Raw genomic sequence first — 24,564 nt, 5'->3', positions numbered from 1 at the left:
CTCTACCCCTTGATTGCTAGGCAGGTAGCTAAATCCCCGGCCATAGGACATTGACTTTTTTTTTTTTGGTACTGGGGATCAAACTCGGGACCTCAAGCTTATGAGACAGGCAGAGGAACCACTGAGCTAAATCCCCAGCACCCACTAGGGCATCGATTTTTGAAAACCAAATTTTACTTTGATTAAATGAATTTGTTTTCTGAACAATTGCTTTTGAAACTAATTTTTAAAAAAACATTAGTTCCTAGGGCCGGTGATTTCGCTTAGTGGTTTCTCCTCCTGCCTTGCAAGTGCAAGGGCGCAAGTTCGATCCCCAGTACCAAAAAAACCAAAAATCATTAGTTTCTCATAGACTTTCAAGATCAAGGAAGAGCATTCCTCTGAGAAAAAGTCACAGGGCCCAAACCGTACCTGTCACCACCCCCTGCATTGATGGGGGAACTGCTGAGGCATAATTTAGATGATCTGCAGGGCACCTCAAGGGAAGACAGGCCGGGGACGTAGCTCCGTGGTTGAGCCTTGCCAAGCATGCTGGAGGCCCTCGGTTTGACTCCAGCCCTGCTCCCAGTGTTCGTTCACATTCGTGTGAGAACCTGTGAGAGGGGTTGTGAAGTACCTTAGGAAACTGCACTGGGAACCAGCAGGCGTAGAGAACTGGGATCAAGTCTGTGTCTAGTCTGCTGGCTGACCTGGCTGGAGTCCTCATCCGTGAGGCGAGGCAGTTGTCCCCGATGGTCCCTCGGGGCTTATCAGAGGCAGTGATTGATTTATTTTTTAAAGCGAGCAGGACGGTATCAGCCACTGTTCAGGCTGTGGGTAAGGGAAGGCGAACCTTTTCCGCTGCTCTCTCCCTCCCTCCTGTCATTACCGTCAGGGCCCATCTAGTTTCACAGTGAGGTGGCTGTTGTATGTATGAACTGGATTTTACCTTCCTGCCCTGTGCATTCTCTCTTCCCTGGGCAGCTCTGATCCATGATAACTTCACAGTTGTAGTTAGGTTTTCAGTTACAAATGCTGAATGGGCAGTGGAGCTAGGACTAATCGCCCTTCCTTCTTTGGCAGTGGAGTAGAAGTTGGCATGTCCTATGTATGTTTCATGGTGTTCTAAGGCTTTTTATAACTAGCATGTCTTAAAAATTACCTATGATGTAAATTCCTGTATTTGATTTTAAATATAGAATTGTAGTTTTATGGGGGAAACACTTTGGTGCCTGACACACAATAAATTTTCACTTCAGATTCCAAATATTTTATTTGAATCGCTTTTCTTATAACCAGGCACTTTATACTTAATATTTCCTGACATTAGTTCTCAGTCATGGGCAACAAAAGCTGGAGAGAGAGGTGAAGTTTTTAGAAGTCAGTCATTCAGACAGATCCATAGCTGCGTACTGAAGACACAGTAGGAAGGCCTGGGCCTGAGTGCACGGGTGTTTGTCAAATTATACAGGGACTTGGAATTGATAAAGATTTAATTAAAACTATTTACTGATTTATAAAAATCTTATGTTGAATTTTCTTTAACGATATTATTGATACAATTACTGTTATGTAAAGATCTAAGAACATCTTAAAATTTTCCAAAGCTTTATGTGCATGAATCCTAAAAACCATTTTTCTCTAAAACTGTGTCAAGAAGTTAGTGAAATGGTTGAAGGAGGCAACTGATACTGTACATATGTTTGGAAGTAGGTATATATTAGGTATTCTAAGTAGAACTTAAGCAGCTTTTGCCTTTTCACATAATAAGAATCACATTGTCTTTCTTTAAAAAAAACAAAACAAAACAAATTTAAGGTATAGAATCCTAAGACAAAAACAAGAAACATTGACAAAAGCCCTCAAGACTTGGTTGGCCCTACCTAAAAATCCTATCTCAGTTATAACGAAAAGATAGTAACTTCATTCTGATAAGATGATTAGTTTTGTCATGTCCGTTGGCATTATGCTCAATATGAGACATAAATTGTAAAAAACTGAATTTACTTATTGCTCAACGTTTACCAACTGCCAAATGTATTGTTGTCTTCTAAGTGAATAAGAAAATGAGATTGGTTGATACCAATAACCAGATAAATATCGAACAGTAGAGAAATGAGATGCTGTGATGCCACAGTCATGGGTGTGTTTCTGGCCGTCAGAGGAGCACATTCCTTGCCTGTGTGCCTTGACCTTAGTGCACATTTCCAGCTTCAGGTAAAGTCGGAGTACACTCATGTGTTACCTTGTATGTCAGCTCTCTTAGGAGAGGGTTGAGTGGTTAATCCAGAGCTGGTGCTCCTAGTTAGGGAAGAGAAGACTGTGGTCTTTGGATGGGGAGCCATGGTTTATGAAATCTCTTGGAGCCAGTCTTTAGATCCAGGGTTCTCATTGGCTAAAAACCTTCAAAGTTCTTTTGCCTTGTTCTTTCAAGGGAAAGGAAATAATGAGCACGTATTTATGCCTTTCTACATAAAAGGTTTAGAAATAGTATCCAGTGGGTATTGTGTGTTTGTGATGATAACTACTTGAATAAAGGTCAGATTGTCATAGAAAAATGGGAAAACTTAGGCTGAAGGGAGTAGAGATGGTTTATTTTTAGCTGTTCAGAACGTTCCATTTAAAAGCAGTTAAACTGGCTGGAACTGGGGGAGGGGAAGAGTGCTGGGGTGCTTTAAAGGCCATTGCTATTATGGTGAGTGCCTGACATTTTGTTTTGAAGTATGTCTGCCTATGTATTTTAGAACCAGAAAATTTTTTGAAAATCTGCCTTTTTCTTTTTTGCTGTGTACCAATATAAAATACTTTTTTATTCTAAATCTAGAGTTAAGACTTAAGTTTTTATTGTCAGTTCTGTCAGTCTTTGAGACACTTGGCTTCTTTATTTATTCAAGATTTATGTAGGAGACTGAAAGGCACATCAGTTTTGATATTTTAGACCAATACATTGAAAAGGAAAATTTAGAATCATTTAAATTTGACTTCATATGGTATGATTCTTCCTGATCAGTACACATTTATAAAAAACAAATATTCTACTAAATTAGTTCTTTGCAGCTAGGTGGGTTCTCTTTTAAGCCTCTAAGGTTGATTTGGCAAATTTAATTATCAGCAGTTTCAGCATAGCATTGGTGGAGACTGAATACCATTCCATCCTACTGTATGGTGTAGTATAACTTATAAAGCTTGATTTATAAAAGAGGTGCCATTTACCAAACAGGGTTTAAGACTTAAACTTGAAAAACAAAGGTCGTCAAAGTATAATGTTTGGGTCTTGAAAAATACTGTAAATAGCTTTAAAACAAAACCACTTGTCAAAAAGTGAAAGCAAGTTAGTGTATATTCTTTCAGATTTTTTCTAGGTAAATAAATATGTGTATATATGTTTGGTTTTACAAACATAAGACCATATTCTTGATTACTATAAATATTTCCATAAACATTGAATTTCTATTGCAAAAGTTTGTCGTTATTTTTGAAAAAAATGGCTGTGCAGTTTTCTAAGGTGTGGATATGTCCTTCCTTATTCAAAGCCATTTTCTTATTTGTAGCATTTGGGATTATTTCCAGTTTATTATTGTGATTGTGCTGGAGGAACTGCTTAATACATATTTCTTTATGTTCTACAGTGATATCTGGGATAAATTCCTAGAACTAGAATTCTGACTTAAAAAGAAAATTGGTAGATGCTGCTGTATTACAAGAAGGGGCATTTGAATAAACCTTTCTCCTGCAGTCAGACTGCCACTTTTTCCTCCTCCTCCTCCTCCTCCTCACTGTTTTTCCTTACTCCACGTTCGCTATCTTGTATCATTTCTCTTTCATGAGGCAGAGCCTGAATGACCTTGTTCCAAAAATGCAAACTTTACCTCCTTCCTCTTCCTTCTTCTTGTCAAGGCTTCTCTAGGTAATTTAAGTAGTTTAAGCTGTCCTTGAATTCCTTATATAGCCAGGGCTTGCTTGGAATTCTCAGAGATTCTCCTGCCTCAGCCTTCTGTGTGCTGGGATCACAGGCATGCTTCACCATGCCCAGCTCTCACACCTGTTACCTTTTGCTGCTAGGCAGTGTCAGAAAGTAGTATGTAAATTTTATTTTATTTATTTTTTTGGTACCAGGGATAGAACTCGGACCCTTGTGCTTGCAAGGCAGGCAGCAGAACCACAGAGCCAAACCCCCGGCCCAATTTTATTTTTAAATTATACTTTTAGCTAGACACAGTGGTACATATATGTAATCCCAGAGCTCTACTAGTTCAAGCCCAGCCTGGGTAAACAAAATTTACTAGAATCTTAGTAAGACTGTCTCAAAGTAAAGATAAAAATGGGCTGGGCTGTGTGTTCAGTCCCTGATATGGAAAACAAAAGTGTATATATAATGTATGTATATACATAAATAACTGACTTTATGCGTGGGAACATTATCTCTTCTGGGTATTTGACTATCGTTTTGTTGCCTGTACCAAGGCAGGTAATTATTACTTCCACGGTAGTTGAAGAAACCTCTGTCATTTGCAGCTTGCCTTTTTATCATCTCTGGCGTACTTTGTTTTGTGATTTTTTTCCTTTATGTTTGACAATATCAGAAATTTTGTCAGAAATATTTCTTACCATGGTGTTAGACCAAACGGCTTGAGTACAAATCATTGCCTTGGACACAAGGTACACTGTCTTTGATTTGACTGTGGATGGATGTGATTGTTTTCAGTGCTTTTGCTCTGTAACAGCAATTCTCAACTAGGTGTGCTTTTGTCCTCTAGGAGCCATTTGGCAGCCCCTGGAGGGCTTTTTGTTAGGACACCTGGTAGGCGGAGGCAGGGGGATGGGTGCACCGACAGTTGCTGTGGCAGAGGCAGGGATGTGACTGAGTTACAACGACAGCCACAGAGCAGCCATCCACCACTGTGATCTGGTTTAAAATATCAGTAGCGCCAGAACTGTGATGCTCTTTGCTGTATGGTGGTTGGGACCTTTCCCAAAGGCCCATGTGTTCAAGGTTCATTCCCCAGAGTGACATTATTGGGAGGTGGGGCTTTGGCAGAAGGCTTTAGGTCATTGGGTGCACATCTGGAAGGTGACAGATAGTAGGACCCCAACCCTTTCCTCTTCCTGGCTTTGTGTCCTGGCCCTGAAATGTGCCTTTTCTCTGTCCTGTGCTCCCTTGGTGCTGCACTCCCTACCTTACCACTTGCCAAAGCGGCACGGCCAATTGATTGTGGGCTGGAACCTCAAAAACTGGGAGCTGGAATTAACTTTTTTTTCTTTATGAGAGGATTATCTTAGGGATTTGTTTCAGTGACAGAACGCTAACATATCCTGCTTGAGTACAAAGGAATTAGGGTGTTCTGCATTAGAATTATTTTGTTCCTTACTTAAACCTGTTCTCCTTTTCTTATGGCTGAACACCAGACTTTTAGTGCATTGTGGTTGGCTACTCTTGGTTTCTCAGGTTGGCTGCCAAACTATTGGTTATATTTTTTGCTTTTAAAATATTTTGCCTAGAGATAGAGAGGGGCAGGTAAAGTTGGCTGGAGCCTGAGACTACAGGAGTTGTCTAAAGACCCAACTTTGGGCCTTTGGTAAAGGCTCTTGGTAATTTCTGGGCTGGAAGAATTGGCTATCATTATTTGACTAGTAAATACCACTTCCTTCAATGTAGAATATACTTTAGCCCATCTCCCAAACCAAAAAACCAAACGAGTACCCCCTTAACCCTGTTTCCCAAACCAAAATGAGTACCCCTACAGACAAAAACAAAACACTTGATCAGGGAGAGCTCAAAGTAACCACTCTTATTTCATACTTACAAGTTTGTACTTGACCTGGGCTAGCATAAGAGAAACCCAAGTGGTATGACTGTCCTGAGTGCATTTCTGGCAAAAAGGTTGGGAGAGTCCAAAAGAATGTTTTGAGTCATCAGAGCCTTTTAAAATGCCAGATTCTTGCAATGGGGTTAATTTGAACTTATTTGACTCTTTAAAAATCTTCACAAGAAGCTCCAGGGCCATGACAACATGGAATTTTGCTTGTTTAGTGGAAGTCTTTCAATCAACCATTACATAGGAGAAAAACAAGGACTTTTGAATTCTTAACCGGAGAGAATAGAGTCCCACTCATGAATTTATTTTACTTTGGAATAAGAAGGAAGCTTAGGTTTAGGTTAGCATATGAATTGTGCGTGAGGGTATAAAAATTCAGTGTGCTTTTATTTACTTAAGCTGGACCTGTAATTCCTGTTTAGAGGTAGTAAGCTGTAGGTTGTGTTATTGAAGACCAGAGAGTAATTTTCTTTTATGACCAGAGAGGAGACACTGTCTGGAATGGTCAAGGTCAGAGGGTTGGACATTTTCTCTTTTCTTCTTTGTTGTCTTTCCTTGTCCCCTTTGTTTCTTACATTGACTTAGTTGAGTTGCTTCTCAATAAAAATGTGATACGAAGCCCAGTTGCCAGCCACATATGTAATTTTGAATTTTCTTCTAGCCAGATTTTAAAGAAATAGATGGAATTGTGATAAAGTACTTTAATCCAGTGTACCTAAAACACAGTTCCTTGGAGTCTGATGGGGAGGGTTCTTGAACCTTTCTCTGCAGATACTCAAATCCACAGGTGCCCCAGTCCCTTGTATGAGATGGAATAGTATTTGTGATCTGGATGCCATACGTGTGGATATGAAGGCCGACTGTTTCCATTTCAACACGTAACTTGTGTAAAAATGAGTGATTTTTTTAAAACATTTTTTGATTCCGTTTCTGAAATTTCTGTGTGCATTACTTTTGTAGCACATCTCAATTAGAACTCGTCATATTCCAAGTACTCAGTAGTTGTTATATGTGGGCTGCCATATTGGACAGGACAGTCTTGTTTGGTCTGTTTCTACTCTAAAAGAATTATAGGATGTTTGGACAGAGGTGTTCATATACTAAGACACATGGTTTAAGGGAAAATGTGTATTTGTATTTGATGTTCACAACTATTCTTGTTTGAAATACTCAAAACATTTCATGTTTAGCATTGTGACACAGACTGGCGCGTCTTTGTATGTGTTGTTGAGCATATGCCAATTTTGCAGTGTGACATGTATTTAAAAATAAAAAGTATGTAGCTGGGAAAAGCATCACCTAGAGGAAAGGAAAATGACTTACTGAATTGAATTGTAACATACTTTGAAGAAAATGTCAATGTCATCAAGAAGTCTGTTGCTCACAGAAATTAAGAATTTTGATATTTGGTGACCAACCTCGAGGGTGACGCTATATAAATGGGTGAAGAAGACAATGGGCTCCACTTTTATCAATGGCTTTACAGATTGAAGATAGGACTAAATTGGATTTGAGCTTCAGTAAGGTTTGGGGCAAATATAGTTTGTACTGAGTGAGGATATATGAAAGGTGGTAAAATTAGGGCAGTGAATCAATTTTTATGCTCATTTTTACCATCCGGGTGTTTTGTGATGAGTTCATATTTTAATTATCAGAAATAACCCCCGACAAAATAAAAAAAGACAAAAATTAAAGAATCCAGTACCACCAGTAGTACACAGCAAGTGAAATGGTTTTAAGACCTGGATTCTAATTTTGGTTGACTTGTTAATCATCTGTGATTTTAGGTACATTGGTTAACATCTGCGGAGTTCCATAATTTCATCTGTAAAGCCAGAAATTAGAATTGATTAGATTCTTTTTTGTTGTTGTTGTTACCAACAGCCAGCAGAACCACTGAGCTAAACCCCCAGCCTTAAATCCTTTAGGTTTTTTTGGTCATAGAGTTCCATGATAGTTTTAGTGGAAGCTTTTGGAGGAATTTTTTTTTTTTCTTTTAAATGAAGAGAACCTCTCTTAAAAGCATTCAACAAATATCTGTGAAATGCCTGCTAAATGACCAACAGGGTCCTTTAGTTTTATAGAATTTGGAAGTAATGGTCCCAAGTAGGGGTGAGGGCTGAGATATCAGGGTAGAAGGAAGGAGTGAAGTAGAAAGATGAGACTGAATGATAGAAATAAACTGATATAAAACTGTGTGACTTAAAATGTGCTTCCCTTTTCATTATCTTATTTAATGTCATTTAATATTTTGGAGAGACACAAGGGAAGTAGTTGGGATGTGTGAAAGACAGAGGACATTAAGGAAACCTTGAAAATACTGTAATAAAGTAGTGTTTGGAATAATCTGGCAAAGTGTATTTGTACTGAACCTGAAGGAGTAATTAAAAAAAAGTCATTGTGTCAAGATGACCAAGCTGAGCATGGACTCTGAAGTGAAACGCAGTTGAGCTTTAGAAATAACTGGAGGGATTCTTTGACATACTGAAGTGCTTTCAGTAGAGTTTATTCAGTTTAAAGATGTTTTGAGAGCTGAAAGACCAGCTTGTGAAGAAGAAAGGACTAAAATATCTCCCAGGTTTATACCGTAGGCTCTGAGTTGCTTTCCCGAAACCACCAAAGTGATTTCAGAATGTCCCCATCGTTGGTGCTGACTCCATGTATTTATCCACACCTACCACTGTGAGCTTCCTTTCTGCTTTTTAATGAGTGGAAGAAGCCAAATATCTGTTGATATTACTAGCAAAACTGTTTAGGAACTCTGAAGAAACATCAGAGGAATTTGAAAGAGAGACAAGGAAATGATAATCATTTCAATTCCAAATCTGGTTTCCTAGGGGAGTATATTAGAATTGTCTTTAAATGTTTTAGCAACTGGATCTGTTTATTTTCATTTTTAGGTAATATATTTAGTTGGAGACATTGTAGATACTGAGGCAACTTGTTAAATAGTAGGATACTGGCTTTCTGTTCCTTTTCTGGACAAAAATAACTTCCTTTGAGTTTTTCTAAAGTAGAAAAACTGGTTGTTAGGAGGCCTGGGTACAGATGTGTCTGTTGTATGGGTAGTTGTGTTTAAAATAAGTTATTTGTTACAGAAACACGGGTTTGAGACAGCTTAGCTCACTTTGTGTGTAAGTCTCATAGGTACACAGGGACATAATTACAATTAAAAACAGTTCCAAGGGGGCTCCTATTATTGTACCATGTGGTCAAATAAAGTACTGTAAAAGAGGTTGGAGTGAGGTTCCCACCAGCTGGAAGGGAGAGATCACATCAGACCAAGGCAGGCAGAAAAGTCTGTATGAAAGAAGGGACATTTGTTATGCAAAGATGGAAATAAAGTGTTTGAGATGGGGAGGAGAGGAGGGGTGAAGGGAGGGCAGGGACAGGGGGAAAAATGAGAACCAAGACCTGTCATGTGGAGGTACAGGATCCCAACAATGATTGTAACTGTACAGTCTACCTAAAGTGTACCAGTAAACTCAATTAAAGCCGGAAAAAATAAAGAAAGAAGGGACATTTGAGAGGAACGTCCAAGGATGAGTAGAGACATAATGGGAAGGACCATGTGTGGCCAGACAGGAAGTGAAGGCTTGCATGGGGCCTTTTCCAGGTAAGAGCACCTAGCTGTGTTGTCCAGATTGGCCTTACTCAGACTCCCGAGCACATCTTCCTGCCTCAGCCTCTTGGGTAGCTGGGATTACAGGTACCTGCACGTACCTGGTGTGTTGCGAGGAGTCTTTGAACTGGAATTCCAGTCTGGCTGGAGCTTAAAGTTTATTGGGGATGTGGGAAGGAGGCTCACGAAAGCAGCACGGGATAGGGAAGGCAAGAAGAGGGAGGTGTCAGTCCCTGCGCATCTTTTGTGTTTTGCAGCGTTGTATTCTGGATAACCGTGGCAGTGCTATTAGTAAACACTTTGTGGTTGGCTTTTACATCTAGTGTGTGTGTAGTTTAGTAGACATCTCAAAATAAGAACAATGACATATTTGGCATATAGACACAGAGGATCTTTGTGTGTGAATATGTGTGTGTTTAACTTAGCCCGGGAGACCCGTTTTCTAACTATCATTAGTGCATGTTTCAGTTCATGAAAGCATCGTAGAAAAATTGCTTCCTGACACATATTTAGTAAGAATCTTTGTATATGTGTTGGAGGGGCTTGAGTGAATGAACAAGGTAGGAGAGGGAGGAGCAAGAAAAAAGTAAAAGGTAAAGAGGGGCTTTGGAGCACGAGGGGCTAGAACCAGCTGCAATCGGGTTATATTTGTTAGAGTGAATGCCTTTGGGAGGGTCTCCAGTTTGTCAACATATGTGTAACCTTGTAGACAGTAGCATTATTTTTTCTATTTTGCTAGAAATGAAAACACTTGTAGATTTTTGTGGTTTTTTTCCTACTTGAAAAAAGTCATAGAGGGCCGAGGATTTAGCTCAGCGGTTCGGTGGCCTGCCTTGTAAGCGCAAGGACCTAAGTTCAATCCCCGGTACCAAAAAAACAAACAAACAAAAAAAGTCATAGAAACCTAGAAGAGGACATTAACATTTAATAGTCAGTCTTGTTGCCAGTGTCTTTTTCTTTAAATAGCAGTACCATTTCTTCTGTGAATCCCAGAGATAGCAAGCCATCGTTGTACAAAATAAATCTTTGCTTCATTTGGGTAGAACATTTACTTTATTAAAAAAAAAGGCAGGTGAAAAGGCTGTTTAAAGAAATGACTGTTGAGTTTGGATGTTATGATTTCTTTGGGAGAAAGCGTTTTGTGTTTAGAGGTCAGAAGTGCTTGCACCGTCCTTAGTCCAGGTGCGTGGTCAGAAGTGTGGCCTCCCAGGAGGTTGAGCATACTTGCAGGGTGTGCTGGGGGCAGTTCTTTGCCATTTGGGATTCCTGTAAATCGTAAAAGAATTTATTGTGTACATGTATACATTGTGGGTTATTGAAATATTAGGCCATAAAAAATGAACTCTGTGGTGCTGACATGGTGTTTTTAAACTGTTCTGTATCTTTTATTGGCCTGAGGTTGTAAAGGACTTTGAAAATCTACTAGCTTTAGAACTTCTGGCTGGCCTGCCTGATCTTTTGAATAGGCCCTAAATCTCTTTGGTTTGGCTTCTAAAATTGTTTCTTGTGGTCCTGAAAATGATCTCTAATAGATTCAATCTGTCATCACCTCATTATTAAGAAGGTGTTTTTTGCTTTTGCATATTTGTGTGTGTTGGAGTCTGTGTACTTAACACAGACGGAAAAAATCCTAAACAGTAGTGTTAACGCAGGCAGGTTCTTTCTGCAAAAGGGAATGGTTAGCAGTCAGTCCGTGGTGCTTATATTTGGTACAAACGTGTGTGTGTGTGTGTGTGTGTGTGTGTGTGTGTGTGTGTGTGTGTGTGTGTTGTGTGTGTGTGTGTAAAAAAAAATTGATTATTTAAGAGTGTGTGTGTGTGTGTGTGTGGGTGTGTGTGTGTGTGTGTGTGTGTGTGTGTAATGTGTGTGTGTGTCTGGCCTTTGGCTTTCCCTCTTAGGCTCTTAAGCCTGTATCTTCAGACTTGAGTTTTCTCTAATCCAAACTTGTATTTCTGTGTATTTAGCACACATTCCATTTTTATAGGATCTCTTCTTTTGGGGTTCTCCCATTTTAGGGAGGGACACCACTCTCTCATTTGTGGCCTGAGCTTCCTCTCCTGGCCTGTGTGTGTGTCTGGCCTTTGGCTTTCCCTCTTAGGCTCTTAAGCCTGTATCTTCAGACTTGAGTTTTCTCTAATCCAAACTTGTATTTCTGTGTATTTAGCACACATTCCATTTTTATAGGATCTCTTCTTTTGGGGTTCTCCCATTTTAGGGAGGGACACCACTCTCTCATTTGTGGCCTGAGCTTCCTCTCCTGGCCTTGAGTTCTTGCCCTCTCCTTTCTCTCTAGCATTGCCCTGTTCTCTTTAGTTTTCTTCCTGTTGCAGGAGCCCCACTTGGTCTCTGCCACTAGCCTGGCCCCCTGGGCAGAGCTGCCTCCCCAGTTGGCACCTAGAAGCTGCTGCCTGCCTCAGCCTCTGCTGTACTGGGCTCCAGCTCCTCTCTGCCCTCAGGGCTGCATTCCTGTCCTGGAGAGCCCTTCTTCCCCCTTTGCTTCTGATGCACACATTGGCTGTCTCGGCAGAGGGCTCAGATCACCTCCTCTTGGAGGCAGAGTGAAGTGTCTTGTTCCGCTGAACCCCACTCCCACAGCACTTTCTACATGGAAGCCATACTTAGGCGAAGAGCTGTTTCCACCATGGTCTGTGAACATATTTTGATATCACCCTATCCCGACTTCCTTTCCTTCCTCCGCTTTTTCTTTTATTGTACCCATCGCCTTTTAGCAGAGTGAGTAATACTCTTTTTGGCTGAATCTATCTGTTATCTGTTCCCTGACTGACTTCCTAGGGCTTGTCTGTCTGTGCCATTTGTTTAGGACTTAGAAGTAAGTATAAGGAAATACTTCTTAAGATTTGTATGCATTCACGTAAATCCCCCTTTCGTAAAAGTCCGCTGTACCCTTGAGTTTCAGACATCCTTGTCCACAGGATGTTTCAATGCCCCCTCGAATTACCCTTCTTTCTTCTGTAAACCAAAACACAACGACTAAGTTACCGGGAAAATCTTTCTCCAAAGTTTGTGCTTCCAGAACGCCATCAATGCAGAGTTCAGAATTGCCTCGCTCCATGACAGCAGTTTTCAAACATCTTTGCTTGTATATGCTTGGAGGAATTTTGTAGGACAATGTTTTTTATATTGATTTAAGTTTTTTTCTGAAATGTTTAGGTAGTTGCGTAGCATGCCATTTCATGTATATTGTAAAAGTTGATATTGAAGGATTAAACTTTCATTACTCTTATATGTCTAACTAGTATAATTTCCAGACAGCATTTTAACTGCTCTCATCTTAAAAAATGAGGAAGTCCTGATCATTTGTTATTGAAGTTATATTTTGAGTCCACTCTGCAAAAATTTACCAGAAAAAATTATATTTTTTTAGGCTTAAAGCCTTACTTCCATACTTCTCTTCAAAAAAATAATAATGTTTAAAAAAAAAAAAATCTTGTGACCACAGGCTGTATGTTAATTCAGTGTAGAAATAAAACTTAAAACCATTATTGCATCATTCAAACCAATATAAAGGCATTAAACATTTTGATAAATGTTAAAAATATATCTTAGGAATTCATTGGAAGCGTATCTTTAATGAGAAGACTGGTAGCATTGTTGTACTTTTTTTTTTGTGGTACTGGGGATTGAACTCACAACCTTGTGCTTGCGAGGCAGGCAGCAGAACCAGTTAGCTAAATCCCCAGCCCCCCAGTGCTTTTTAAATTCTGAGACAGGGTCTCACTAGGTTGCTAAATTGTCCAGGCTGGGCTTGAATTTGTCATCTTCCTGCTTCAGCCTCTGCTGTGCTGGGATTACAGGCTGAGGCACCATGCCCAGCTTGTCTTTCGTGTCATTAACACCATTATTCATAATCCTGTTAACAAAATAAAGATATTTGTCCCCCCCTTATTTTTTGGTATTGGTGATCGAACTCAGGTCCTTGCGCTTGCAAGGCAGGTGGTGGAACCACTGAGCTAAGTCCCCGGCCCTACCCCCCTTTTGAGATAAGGTCTCTCTATGTAGCCCAAGCTTGCCTAGAATGGCAGTCCCCCTGCCTCAGCTTCCCAAGTGCTGGGATTACAGGTGTGCACTGCCATCCTGCTTGCAAGATATTCTCTTAAATTGAGACAAATGAAAGTTACAAAACCTGATGATGTTTTAACCACAATTTACAGGGAGTTTCATGTAGTTCTTTTTTAAAAACTTTTTTGATTTGTGTGGGCATGTATTTGCAGTCCATAATGATCACATTCCTTGTGGGGAGTTAGTGCCGTGCACCTACACAGCACATCTTAATGTTTCTCTCTGCCTTTCTCTCTCCCTCCATCTCTTTGTCCCCTTCCCTTTTGCAAAGGTCTGTTTCCTATTACCTGTCTTTTATTTTGCTTTTTCATTATTTGTGCTTTGGGTTTCTGGTGTAAGAGAAGCCATGCCATTTAATCATGTGTCTAAAAGTGTCAGTCCAGTCTTTGTATGTATCGACCCTACCCCCAGATTTTTTTTCACTAGTGGCTCAGAGGAAAACTTGTCAAGCTCTGTGATACACTGTGCCACAGGCCTGAAGGAACAGGTCCAGTTGACCAGAAATGGACTGAACTCTTAGAACTTACAGGACAAAACAGCCCTTCCGCCTCTCAGGTTGACTATCTCAAGTATTTTGTCACAGTGACAGAATACTCTCCAACACCTATGCCCTAGGAGTTTAGTTTCATCAAAGTTTTGTAGGGTGACTACTTTGGTACAGGTTTTAAGCTATATACTTCAAGTGAACACCATGATTGTATTTTTTAAACCAATAGAGGGAACTTACTGTTCAGCAAAGGCTTTTTTCTTCTTGATTTTTGATACACATGTGTATACAATTCAGCTCCCATTTAGTGACTATACTTCATTTTACCTTTATTGGAAAATGTAAGATCACAGAAGATTAAAACTCCTGACCCCAGTATGTGCACATACATATGATGCAGAAGTGAACATGTAACCAATTTAAAAGTTAAATGAAGCAGAACTTAGACTACTCTGTTGCATGCACTCATTCTGTTCTGATTCTTTAAATATGGTGTTAGAACCCACTGGATTGTTTTTGAAAGAACAGTGAATTGAGGTGTGTACTATTACTCTGTGCTCAGCAAAAAGTACCTTGTAAAAGGAATTTTGGAGAGCTGGGTTGAGTGTTAATTCTCTCATTAATTATTTGTACTGTTTCCCATCTTTCTCCCAGTGGTTGAGTTATTCTGCTAGGCCTTGCATTGACTGCCTGAGGCAGATACAGTCTGCCAGCCAGAAGGTTGTTTTCATAAAAATCATAGTAAGTGGGCCAGGAATTTAGCTCAGTGGTTCCGCCACCTACCTCGAAAGTGCGAAGTCCTAAGTTTGATCCCTGGTACCAAAAACCAAACAAACAGGCTGGGTATAATCCCAGCACTCGGGAGGCTGAGGCAGGAAGATCACTGTGAGTTCGAGACCAGCCTGGGCTACATAGTGAATTCCAGGTCAGTCTCAACTGCATAGTGAGACCCTGTTTCAAAAAACAAAACAAAACAAACAAACAAAAAAAGTAGACAAAAACCCAAACAAACAAACCAAACCCACATGGTAAGTGTCACCTGCTGGGCTGCTTACAGAGATTATATTAACATTAATACCAAGATAACCATTTACTGAGTGCTTACTACTTAGTGTCTTATGTTTTGTTTTCTTTTCTTTATTTTCCACCACAACTTGCTCCCAAAGTTGTGTAATTTCTTCAACTGAGGCAGCCTTTAGTTGCTGGGGGAACCCAGGTTCTACTCCAAATGTGTCTGACTGTTGTATGCTTTTGTGTTCAACTGAACCATCTGTGTCCTTGTGACTCAACCTCACCAGGTTTCAGAAGAGGCAGAATATTGCTTGCCAGGACAAGAGGTTGGCACTGGATACATAAGAAGTCTTTTTTTTCCTTTGGTACCAGGGATTGAACTCAGGATCTTGTGCTTTCGAGGCTGGCAGCAGCACCACTGAGCTAAATCCCCAGCCCCCTAGCGAGTTATTTGAAAATAGCCTCAGTCCGCCTGGGGGTAGGTACACACAGAAGAGCCTCACTCCGTTTTTCCTTTGGTTTTCTTACTGGTAGCTCCATGGGAGGACCAGGTACTAAACACAGCTAGGCATTGTCTTTTCTTAAACTGTTCTTTCTCCATTTAAGATGGAAAAAACAATCTGAAGTGAACATTGAAGGGTCCCCAAGGTAAATCATTGATTTGTTTGCTTGTGTTTTGGTTCAGAGAAATACTGTTTGGAATTTACTGTTTGTCCTAATCTGAATTGTTAGGTTTGTTCTCCCAAGTGTACATTTGTATTAAGGGCTTTTCTAGTAGGATCCTATTTTATATAAACAAAAGATTCTTACCCTTATGGCTGCCTTATGTTTACATTTTTCTTTGAAACAAGTCTTTACCTTTATTTCGTGGTTAAGGCTTGCAGTAGAGAGTTCCGTCTCTTTTCCTTTTTCCTTACTACCTCTTTCGTGCCCTTCTCAGCTCCCTTCCCTGCCAGTGCTTCGCTCTGCCTTCTCTCCTTTGCCTGCTCAGAAATGCAGCAGGAAGGTGATGGAAAAGGCATTTTAACACAAAGATTAGAAGAAAAATTTTGGCATTCTTCCTCAGGGCTTTGGTTTACTTTTGTTCTGGAAGTATCTTCTATGATTGAGTTCCTTTCTCCTTTTTTCTGTAGCATCTTCATGTTGTATGATAGTCATGAAGTTTGAATGGTACTAGGAATATTGCTAGCATTTATGGAATATTTATTGTGTACTAGGTACTGTTTTAAGTACTCTCCTTGAATGAGCCCATTTCACCTGCACGTGTAGACGAAGGAACAGGGCCTCTGGTGCTGGGTTTCTCTTAACTGCCGGTGTGACCTTGGGTAAAACCTTGATCTCTGTGTGTCTTGTCTTTCTTTCTCCATTTGTAGCATGTGATAACCCATAGAACATTGCCTGGCTCATTGTAAAGGTTCAGTATTGTTAGCTGTTACTATCTTTTCATTTTTAAAATATTTATTTATTTATTTGTTTATTTTAAGGCAGGGTCTCACTTGTAGGTCAGGTTGGCCCTGATCTCAGCCCATGCTGTCTATCTCACAGCCATCCTCCTGCCTCGGTCTCTTGCGTGCTGGGATTGCAGGAGTGTGCCGCCACGCCCGGCTTGCTGTTACCTTTTTAAGCATCCTGTTGGTAGTTCCTGATATGTATGGTTCTCAATAAATGGCAGTGATTTGTGCTGTTCAATAAAGTGCAGGCTACATTTGCTTATAGATGGTATATTAAGTTTGGCCCAAGCAGATGTGAAGTAAGTAGTGTTCTTGTATGTTGTCTTATATTTTAAAAGTGAATGGTATTCTGTATAAAATGCTGTAGATGTTGATGATATTCCATAGCTGTGATTCACATATGTCGTACATATCGTGATCTTTATAAAAAAAAACCTTTGAAGGGCTGGGGATTTAGCTCAGTGACACTGTACCTGCCTTGAAAGTGCAAGGTTCTAAGTTTGATCCCCAGTATGGGGGGTGGAGAAGAAGAGATAGCTTTGAGAATAGCCCATTAATTAATTGGGAATGGGAAAAGATTTAATTGTTGTAAGTGGCCATTTCAAAATGAAAGTATGTGTATTTGTGTGGTAACAAAGTCATAAAACAAGTAGACTAATACTTTACAGTCCAAATGGCTCATTTAATTTTATTAGTGGGCACTGGTCAGTTATAATAAAACACCTTTTTAACTTAAATTTGTGTTAAATATATGATCTTATTTTCACGAGTTTCAGGAGCAAAACTTTATAGATTATTTTATGACTACTAATTGTTAATGAATTTGAAAGCACTTGAAATTCTGAGTTGGGAGCCTGGAGACTACAGCAGTCTATAATGACTTTCGTATGCTCATTAATATGTAGGAATCAGCATAATGAATGAACTGTCAAAATTGGCTTTCTTAGTAACACACCACTATAGGAGGTCATCAGATGCTTCAGAATGGTTGTGTCTGTTTTAGAAGTCATGGAATGGTATGTACTATTGGAGCCCATTCCAGCAGGGATTTGAAACCCTGTTATTAAGGGATATATTAACATAAACTTTAATGGGAGGAACAGGAGACTTAGGCTTAGATATAGACTGGTAGCCAGGCCTGGTGGTGCAGGCCTGTAATCCCTACACTCTGGCAGGCTAGGCTGAAGTAGGATGACCATAAGTTTAAGCCCAGCGTAGGTGACTTAATGAGACCCTGTCTCAAATAAAACATAAAGATTGGCTGAGGATACAGCTCAGAGCAAAGATCCTGGGTTCAATTTTCAATTCCCAATATTGCAGAGAAGGGTTTGAGGGTGTGTGGTCTTTGTTATTTAAAGCATTCTGTATACTTTTAAAAAAACATTCTGTATACTTTTTTTTTTTTTAGTAAATCATGCATGTTTGGTATAATTCAAGTGCTTCAATTCCAGAATGAGTATCAAACCTAGCCAGGGTTGGTTAACTAAGGGTTGTTATGATCATTGAATAAAATAATATATTTTTGTGAATGATTTAAAAATCTTTGGGATATATACAAATGTAAATTTATATCCTTTCTACTTTCAGATGTAAGGGGTATAGTTCGAGGAGTGTTTGAGTCTAGTTTGTGTTCATCGTTGTAATTTTTTATTTGTTTAGGTTCAACAATGACAAGTATTAAATTTCACTGTCATACTCCTCTTCTTCTTGACCACTAATTGCACTAAAGAGTTATATATAAGTCTGGATCTATAGACATGCATATGACGCCAGTCCTGTTCATGAACTACATTTAAGTATTCATCAGAATTTCTACTTTAAACTTCCCTTTGTTTTTTCCCTGTTGGCTTGGCTTTCCTGTGTGAGAAAATTATAGGGCCTGAGTATTTTGAATGGAAACTTTTTAAAATCTTTTAATGAGGAATGAATGTATGCTATTAAAAACTGTCTTTTCTTTTGCTTTATAATATTTTATCATTAATATTTTAAAAACCACTTTAAGGGGATCGGAGATTTAGCTCAGTGGTGCTACTGCCTGCCTTGCAAACGCAAGGTTTGAGTTCGATCTCTGGCACCAAAAACACCCCTCAAAAAACAAAAACAGAAAACACTTTAAGGTAGTTATCCTTTAAACATATACTGTATCAGTTATTGTGATCCTACACTTAAACACTTTTTCTTTGCTTTTATAGTTTTCCTCTTAAAATTGTTACTCTTCAATACGTTGTCCAAGTTGAAAGATTGAAAATAATTTTTATAAACCAAGTATAAAACAAAAAATCAGTGATATATTGACTGTCTAGGTGCCCATCCCAAATGAAGAAAAAGTAAACAGCTTATAATTTATGAGCTTTCTTAGACTTTGATCAGTGAAAGTGTATGCTGCCCTTTTCACTGTTAGCGCAGTGTGTTGAGGCAGATGTGGGATTCCTCTTACACTCTCAGACCCCCTGCTAAATGTGGTACCCTGTGTTCTTGGTCTCAAGTACCTGGACTAGGTGGTGGTTGCTTCCTTAGCTCTGGGCCATCCAACCTGTAGGCAAAGCACTGATCTGTCCAAAGCCTTACCCACCAGAGATGAGAGTGACATGGCGTCTGTCCGTCCTGTCGTTACCAAAAGGATTTGACACAGAGCAGCTATCATGGCTCCACTGACGTTAGTCCTCTCAGGGCCACCTCCGAACGAAGACCTGGCAGCAGATCTGACCCCTGTCCGTATGGTTCTGGTGTAATACACTTTTCTGTGGCTTCTGTGACCCTACCTAGGGTTTGCTCTTTCCTGTAGCTATTTCTTCTGGTTCTCTGCTGGCTCTTCCTCCTCTTCTCAACAGGGCTCCCTCTGCTCAGCTCTGCACACTTGCCACACACGAGGTCATCCATTCCCTTCCCTGTGGGCCATTTGCGTGTACTGTGGGCTTCCACATTTCTGCCTGCCCCTGACCTCTAGGCTCTACATGTACACGAAGAGGCTCACAGGTACTTCTCCATGCCTGTGTCTCCCAACCACCTGTCATTTAGCACATCTTCAGGGAAGCACCTGCTGTCCCCCAACCATTTCTTCCCTTCTACTTGCTGACTCCTCTGTTTGCCCAGCTGCTCAGACCAGCACCGTGGCCTTTGATTGCTCGCTTGCCCTTTACTTTCCATGGGTCTCCCCAGAAGAGCTTCCATCAAGTATAATTGGTCCTGCTTCCAGTATAGATCTCCTAATATGTCCAGTTTGTCGTGGGTTTCTGGGACTTTTACAGTAGCCTCCTGTGTAACAGCAGTCTCCGAAGTGTATGTAGTGTGTACGAGCCCTGGGCCTTGAGCCTTCTGAGTGTACTCTGCCACTGAGCTACAGCCTCAGCCCTCACCTTCGGCCTTTGTTTTTTGGTAACTCTAAATTTCTAAAAACGTGAATAGACCCCTCTCACTCCTTTATTTTTGTCCTTTTTCTCTTCTGCGCTTTCTTCACCCACCTGGAAACCAAATCCCAGTGTCCCTGTTCCATTCCAGGGCTCTGATCTCCTTAGGCTTTGCTCAGACTTCTGTGAGAGCTGCTTGGCTCGCCTTTCGGGCCTTGGGGTTTCTTGAAGCGAAGGCTTTACTCTCGCAGCAGCCCCACTGGTTCTTGTTCTGGTGACACTTCGTCATCTTGCTTCTCTGCCCCGCTCTGCACTAAGCTTACTTCTTCCTTAGATTTTCTGAATCTTGTCTTTTGGCTGCCGGATTTTTCACTCTGTGTTCTTAGTTCTCCATTTTGGCTGGCAGCCAGCTTATCTAGTACTCTTATTTCAACCTTCAGACGCAAGTTTGGAATTTCTGTTCTCTAATTAAGCCTTGTTTCTAATCCTGTCTTGAATCTTTTCTTCTGTGGGTGCTGTGGCCTTACCTCATATGCCATTGTCTCTAACACCAAGATCTATGAACTTCTTTGTTGAACTATTTTTACCAGCGGTATCTTCCTTCTGACCCGAAAGCATTAGTAAGCTTTGTCTTTCCTTTCTGTTCTGTCTCATGGGGGAGGGGGACCTGCTTCTTGCCTTGCACGTGTGTTTTAACTCCTTCCATTCTTCCTTGGCCTTGTCTTGGCTAATTTGATTGCATCTTTTCTAACCTCTGTAAAACTCCTGGCCACTTTTTTCTGTTGCCAGTCCCACCAGATGACAGTATACTTTCCAAGGTCCCTCATGCCAGATCAAGTAGTCTCTCTGTCTAGGTGCTTCTACCTCCTCAATCTGTTTCCCAGTACCTCCAGTTTACCCTTCTCTGTCCTTCCTGCCTGCCCCTTTTACCTTCTTTTTATCTTTTGTCCTTTTCATATTGTGCCCTTCCCAGACGTCTCCTTGACCTCAGGCTATACTGGTGATTATACAGGTTTGAACACTCAGACTCATCAGAATTTAGGGGGGATGGACTTGTCTGTCAGGTGTTCCAGAACAGGACGAAACAATGAAACCTCAGTGTCCTTACATTTCTCTGAAAAACAAATTAAATGCAAACAAAGAATGTTGAAGTCTTGGAAGCAGCCAGCTTGGGTGCAAAGGAGAATGTTGGAAGGCCTGAGAAGACTTGAAATTACCTTGTGAGAATCTTAATGTCACCATAAAGGGGTCCTTTAAACATTGAGGATCCATGGCAACCCTTGGTAGTTTTGCCAGAGATGACTGCATGTTTGCCTCAGTTTGCTTTAAAAGCATTACCCTTTTAGGTGGACCCTTTAGTATGTTGTGGATATCCGTTGAAAGCAAAAAAATAAAACAAAAGCAGTGAGTGATAAGTTATTCTTTATCAGGGGTGGTGTAGTGGGCACAGGTACCAGATGCCCCGTCTGAAGGGTCGCAGGCCTCCTTCCCAGCTGTGTGGTGATGAGTAGCCTGAGACTCAGTTTCTGACCTGCAAAACAGGGATTAGGACAGTAGTCACAGCATTGTGGAGAAGATTAAGGAGTTAACACACGTAAGCTGCTTAGAAGTGGCTGGGGTAGAGTAAGTGCTTACTAAGTTTTTACTATTATTATATATAATGATATGACCAGGAAAGGATGACTCATTCAAGATTTTCAGAGAGAACTATTTATTCTGAAACAGGAAATGGTTCTTCAGAATGTGAATCTTTCTGTCACCTGACCTGTCCTTGGTGACTCTTGTTTATTTTGGTTTACTCATTCATTAACCAGCATTGCTTGGTCTTGTTTATAGCATTAAAGGTCCTCAAAGGACAGACTGTCTCTTAGCATGTTTTTCAATGGAGGATAGATTCTGAAAGGATACTCTAGGGAGGATTATATGCACGAAGTTTTTCTGGCTCATTTGGATCTATGAACCATCTACATATAACATTTGGTTTCACCCAAAGTTTAAAGTACACACATTTTTGTGTGTGCTGTCCATTTCTACAGTGTGGGAGGCTGGGCGTGTTGGGGACGTTTTTAGAATCTAGACGAATGCCATTCAGAATGGTCTCCTAGACGTGCTGCATACTTCACAGTTAATTTTGAGATATTTGTGGCGATGCTACAAGCAAATGGTATAACACTTTCAAACTTCAAAATAAGATCCCTCCCCCACTTACTGGAGATTGAACCCAGGGCCTGGCACACAACTAGGCAAATGCTCTACTGCTGAACTGCGTCTTTGCATCGCACTACATCCCCAACCCCTGTTTATTTTGAGAATGGTATTACTAAGTTGCTTAGTAATAGATGGGCTTGAAATTTGGTCTTCCCTACCTCAGCCTCGCAGAGTGCTGGGAGTACAGGTCTGTGCCACGTCACCTAGCCTCCCCAACCCTTGGCTCTTCTGTCTTCTCTTTTCTCTTCTCCCCTCTTCTTTCTCTTCCCTCCTCTCCCTTCTACTCTCTTCTCCTTTCTCTCCCCCCGCTCCCTCCTCCCTTACCTTTACAGGGTCTTGTCAAGTTGCACAGGCTGGAATTTGGAATCTTCCTGTCACATCCTCCCAAGTAGCTAGGGTTCAAGCATGTGCCACTGTGCCCACATTATCTTTTGTATCACAGTCTTCTCTCTCTCCGTAAAGGTTTGTGTTATACACTTGAAAGTAGAGTAGGTGTGTCTGGAGGAGCTGTAGATAATTTACTCATTTTATGCTTGAAATTTTCCATTATTAAAATGAGGCTATTGGATGAAACCATTTGGTTCTTGTTACTATGAAGTTTTGGCAGTGGTGTAAATATATTTCTAACTGGGGTAGTCTATGAGCTCCTTAGCAGACAAGGTAATCAACTCCAGCATTATCAGAGCACCGGTGAGGCAGATTTTCTTTTTAAAGTATGGAAAGGGCATGAACATGGGATGTGATTGTAGGGAAATTATTTGTGCCCTAGGGAGTTGGAAATAAGCTATAAAAAGGGAGGTAGATGAGGAGGACAGATTCGTTGCTCTGTAGTCTGTATTCCTGCTGTCACATATATCTGTTCAAATAAATGTCAAAGAAGGATTACATGTTGGTGTACACTGATCATGCCTTTGGGGTCTGTAACGCAGCTGTTTCTGTATTCCACCATTGACTCATAATAATACAACTGTGTATCTTATGTCCTGAGTTTCCTCATGTGTAGAATAGGAATATTAAGCCCACCTTCCAAAGTTTTGCCAGGCTTCAGTGGGAAATGTGTAGACAGAACCTGAACTAAGATACTGTGTCATCGCCCTGTGGTGACTTCTTGTTTTTTGAGGTGATCCATGAAATCTTGGTACCTTAATTGTTTCTTGTTTTGGAGGGGTGCTCTTTATATATCTTGCTTCCTACCAGACTATGAATTTATTTGAGAGCAGATAACATTTCTTTTTCACTGCAGTACATGTTTGTTTGTTGTTTGATTTTTTTGGTTCCGTGGATCGAACTCGGGACCTGTGCTAGTGAGGCAGGCTGTGGAACCACTGAGCTAAATCCCCGGCTCTGGTCTTTTTATTTATTTATTTTTTTGAGACAGAGTCTCAGTGTGTAATTCAGGCTGCCCTTGAACCTCACCATGTATCCCAGGATGGCCTGAACCTCATGCCAATCCTCCTGCCTCAGCTTCCTGAGTGGTGGAATTACAAGTGTGCACCACCATACCTGACTGTGTACATGGTTTTATAACACCTTGTACATTTTCTTATAGTACAAGCAACTTTCATATTTATTTATATGACCATTTGATTAGATTTTCTCCCCATTTGATCTGAAAGCTTCATGAAGGCTAAGATCTTGTTTGTTTTTGCTAAGTAATGTATATTTGAGGCCTTGACTTGTACTTGGCTGGTAAAATGTCTTCGGTAAATATTTGTGTGACAAACGAATGAATGAATAAATGAATGAATAATAGTCCAGCGCCTTTGATTCTAATCAAACAGTTGTTTTTGCGACATTGAAACTACCTGTCGTACGGATCCTGTCCAGGTTATTAAATATTTGTAGTATTTTAGCTAACTTTAGATCTTTAAAATAGCAGGGTATGTGGAAAAGAAGAAAGAAGATTTACAAAATGCTACTGAAGTATTTTATGTTATTTTAGTGAGAGGTCAGTGTTTGTTTTGAATGTTGCTGTAAAGCACTCTGTAAGTGTGTAAATTACTGTCATTACTCTGAGGATTTGTAAGTGTTGGCATCCACCAGCACTGATACAAATTTAAACTTTGCACTCAGGAACAAAGCTGTCAAACCTTGCTTGTTTCTTCCCTATGCATGGACCTGATTATTAAATAATCAGGAAGGAGGAAGCTGTGGGGATGAATAAAAGCCTGTGAGTTCTGGTCTCTTGGTGGTGCGCGTGCAGATTGCAGATTGTTGAACTCCATAAATCCTGGCTTCTTTGTCCCGGAGGCTCCGTTTGTCCACTGCTCATTCATCTGCTCGCTGACTCTCCACCTTCAGGATTCTGATACAGAGCCCGGGTCCTGATGGCGGGAACCTTCATGTGCGGAGTCAGCACAGGGCCTTGCTTTCCTCTAATCAGATTACAGCTTTATTTTTAAATACAGCAATCTCACTGGATATTAGTAGGTCAAGCTCAATATTAATTTTTTCAAATAAGCCTTACACGTCTGGACACACAAAAGAAGAAAGGGGAAAACCCCATCAACAATTTAAATGCTCAATTTTCAATTACTTTTTTTTTTTTTTTTTTTTTTTTTTT

General features: G+C 40.4%; 1 protein-coding gene across 1 annotated transcript in view; it reads left to right on the top strand.

Annotated features, from left to right (window-relative positions):
• Positions 1-24,564, top strand: part of Ppp2r5e (protein phosphatase 2 regulatory subunit B'epsilon) — a 149,876-nt gene that overhangs the window by 48,957 nt on the left and 76,355 nt on the right. The gene's annotated exons all lie outside the window — the stretch shown is intronic.

Source organism: Fukomys damarensis, unplaced genomic scaffold (assembly GCF_012274545.1).
Source record: "Fukomys damarensis isolate Sample0158 unplaced genomic scaffold, DMR_v1.0_HiC HiC_scaffold_21, whole genome shotgun sequence".
Taxonomy (NCBI): domain Eukaryota; kingdom Metazoa; phylum Chordata; class Mammalia; order Rodentia; family Bathyergidae; genus Fukomys; species Fukomys damarensis.
This window is presented reverse-complemented; position numbering and strand designations above follow the sequence as displayed.